This window comes from Rhagoletis pomonella, unplaced genomic scaffold, assembly GCF_013731165.1.
Source record: "Rhagoletis pomonella isolate Grant_MI unplaced genomic scaffold, Rhpom_1.0 Rhpom_scaffold_00011, whole genome shotgun sequence".
Lineage (NCBI taxonomy): Eukaryota > Metazoa > Arthropoda > Insecta > Diptera > Tephritidae > Rhagoletis > Rhagoletis pomonella.
Window position 1 is genome coordinate 11,915,780 of NW_023458565.1, and position 3,974 is coordinate 11,919,753.

Here is a 3,974-nt window from a genome sequence, read left to right on the forward strand (position 1 = left end):
GTTTGCTAAATGGTTAGCTTACAATTGCTGAACAGCGAGAGAGCATACATACGAGTACTAAGATTGAGTACGTGGACACGTATCAGTAGATATGTGAGAGGGCTTTATACAAACCGAAAAATCGCCGGTCCAAAGTATTGAGAACTCTTAAATACATACATACCTACTTACGTATATAGCTTTAACATACCTGCTGAAGATACATATTTACATAGTATGTATGTCTATTTGTATTTGTATATGTATAAATGTTTAAATTTGAGAGCATCAGCCTCGGGAGACCAGCGCAGGGCCGATGGGGAATTCTGGTCGAATGAGTGGCTTTCAAAATCATTGGTTGGTCAGTGAATGGTCAAGGTTTTATATTGACTTTCACTTTTACGACCATTCATGCATATATGTATGCATAAATAAATGTATGTATTCATATACTAACATATGTAGGTATGTTTGTTGTATAGTTGTTTTGTTTTTGTGTGTTGTTATTCTTATTGCGAGCTCCAACGAAATTCACTTTCACTTTTACAACGTTTTCTAAACCGATCAACGTTCATGAGAGCTGTAAGGGTGAGCGACTTATGCAGATACATATAAGGCTGCCGGCAAAAGCAACAGTAAAATACGTTTTAAAGGTAAACATACACATTCATACTAAAAGGATATGTATGTGTAAAGTAGGCAAAATGTACGAATGGGTGACTTGGGCAATTCAGTATTGGCGCTCAACAATCAACTTAACATGCGTACGGCAATGGAAGTCTGCTATAGTTTAGTGTAGTGGTCAGCTGTTGAGCCTTGCGGGGAAAATCCGAGCTAGCACTAAATTTTCTAACTCAATTCGGGTCGATACTTATTCTGAAAATGTACATAAATGCTAAATGCGTAATATGCAAACGCCAAGTCGTTTCACATTCAACAAATTAAAAATTGTAAAATCTCAAGGAACACTCATATTTGGAAGGCAAGAAATTTCTTGCAGGGTATTCCATACTATTAGTTACATTACATATGTGTGTGCACTGAAATGTGGAAAATTACACTAGTGCACACATAGACATGCATATATACATATGTACTTAAACAACAATATGTAACTAGTATAGCCATAAAATAAACACTTGTGCTGATTATGGTGCTGGATTGTTGACACCTTCTAGCGAAGTTTTTGATAGTGGAAAGTAATGCAAGAGTATTTGTTGCCTTTAACAGATGTAGGTCTGTATTAGAGATGTTAATTTTTTCGATTTTATGATCACAATAATTAGATATTCATTATTTTTCAACAACTTGGGTTTGAAAACGTACTTTTCTTTATTTAAAGTGAAAATTATTTCATTAGTAACAAAACAAAAGACAGTTATTAAATTTATACGCATTTAATAATAGCATGTGCATATCTGATAAAGTAACTTAAGGTATGCCGAAAAAAGTTCGATGCAAACAAACTTAAGTCAACGAATTTATTTTGTGGTTGAAAGAAGTTCATATATGAGCGAATCTCACGAGTTGTTATATATTCGGCAAAAACGTGTTTTTTGGTCGAAAATAGTAATACACCTATCTTAGAAAATGCATTATCTTCAGTTTTTGATAAAAAACAAAATTGTATTTTAATGAAAACTGGAAAAAAGATATACTACAAACGTAAAAATAACCACTCATGCTCATATACCCGCAGTTGCGTATGTAACGTATACGCCTAGTCATCCTACACTACTTAAAAGTCATAATATTTAAAAGTAATTAAATATTGACGTGTGGGATTTTGACTCAGTATTCTTTATGTACATATGGGGCTTTCCAAATACCAAAACGGACGGGGTTCGCACTTCATGTGTTTGATTTGTTTCAACTTTTTAGGGTTAATGCATAAACATAAATAATAAATAAATATGTGAAATTTGAGCTTGATAAATACATTTTTAAAATCTTTACAGCACAAAAACAGAAACAAATCGATTTAATAGTTTTCCAAATATCTCGAGAACATACACACATCAAAATTCTCTATGAAAAGAAGTATTAAAAAAAAAAAATGTTCTTGAAAAATTTTTCACATACAAATTTTTTGATAAAAAAAAAATAGGTTTTGAAAATATGCCATCTCAAAAAAAAATTAAAAAAAATAACAAGGGTAGCTCAATGGTGATTTCGTGTCTACCAAAAATGTCGCCTTTTGATTGCCCCTTTCTCTTTTCGTGTTCTATTCTAAATTAAGGGCAAAGGATGAAAAAATTTTGTGTTCGTTTCTTAAAACGTCACACTCTTGTAAGGCAAAAAAGGCACCTTTTTCACCCTTTGAAGCTTTGTCAGGGGAGATGGTTGCCCTGAAAATCAGATGATTGCTTAAAACGATAATATTTATGACAAGAAGACAAAAAAACATGCCTTTTGAAAGGGTTGAGAGTAACATCAAGCACATTTTGCACCGTGCAAGGGAAACATTTTTTTTACAACGAAGTGCAGTAAAATAACTACATTACAAATTTATAAATTTTTTAATTTTTTTTTGCTAATTTTCCTGAGTATGCAGTTTTGTAGCGCATTAAAGTCTAGTGCTAGTTTTAAGCGATTATTTAATTAATTAAAAAAATTTTTAAATTTGTAACGTACTCATTTTACCCAAATGTTCAAATACTTGATTTACTTCTGATTGTAACTACTTGCTTCTGGAACTTCATTCATTGAAATGAATGCAAGAAGAACGCTTTGGCGTTCTTTTTTTTTTGGTGAGAGAAGGAAGTAACACTAACTCATATACTAGTTAGTAGCAGAAATAACAAAAACGCCTTATTTCAACCAGTTTTGTTTATATTTCAGGATTATCTTATGTTTTTCTTATCTTCTCTGATAATTATTCAATTATTTCTGATAGCTTTAAAATCGATTTGCGACCCACAACTAAAGTAAAACCAACCTCTTCGATGTTTATAATAAGTTAAATATAATGCAACGAGTAGGTTGGCATATCATAATTAAATTTTATTGATTTGTAATTAAATTTCACGAATTCACAAAGATAGTACACAATTTTAAGTTCTAAACTTTTTAGTAGCATTATAGGTAAATGCTGCAAACTATACAAACTGAAAACAACTGGAAACAAAAACACCTCTTCATCCACCACAAAAACGCCCACCTCATTTGTCAAACGTCAAAAAAAGCTGTCATTAAAAATTGAATTTGAAAAACGAAAATTAACAATAAAAGGGAAAACCTCTAAAGGTGAAATCTAAATAACCCAAAAGCGCCCATTGAAGGGAAAGTGACGAAAAGTGCGTCCCCATTTTAACACAGAAACAGAAAAAATAAGAAGCATGCAACTGCATACCTATGTACATTAGGGTGGTCCAAAAATGCATGTGAGAGAGAAAAGCAAATTTTCGAAATTTTAATGCTTTCATCAACTAGGATTGTTCTACATATATCGAAAAATACACTTTTTTAATCAAAAAATATTTATAGACCGAACAAAGCGCTCAAGATTTCCCATGTATTTTATATTGGAGAAAAAATTATTTTTCGTAGAAATGGTGTAGAATCCTCGATAATCAATATTTGTCATGCGGCAAACTCTGTTTCTCTTCAGCGGACTTCAAAAATAATATCCAATTGTTTATTTAACAATTGTTTAATATTAACGTTTTTTTTGTTTTTTTGCATTTTTGGAGACTTTTGGGGGGACCTATAAAAAATAGTTGATGTTAAAAAAAAAAATTTTAAAAAAATTGGGTATTATTCCTTGAAATCTACTGAATAGAAATTGAAAATTTCCGATTTTCGAAGATTCTATACGACTTCTACGAAAATTATTATTTTTTTCTCCATAAGCGCTTTGAGCGAGCTGTAAATATTTTTTTCTTTAAATTAAACAGTTATATATTTTTTCGACACCCTAATGTACACAATCGTGCACACGGTACAATCGTACCATGACGGTATGGACATGTGTATGTAATTATGCTTAAACAAAC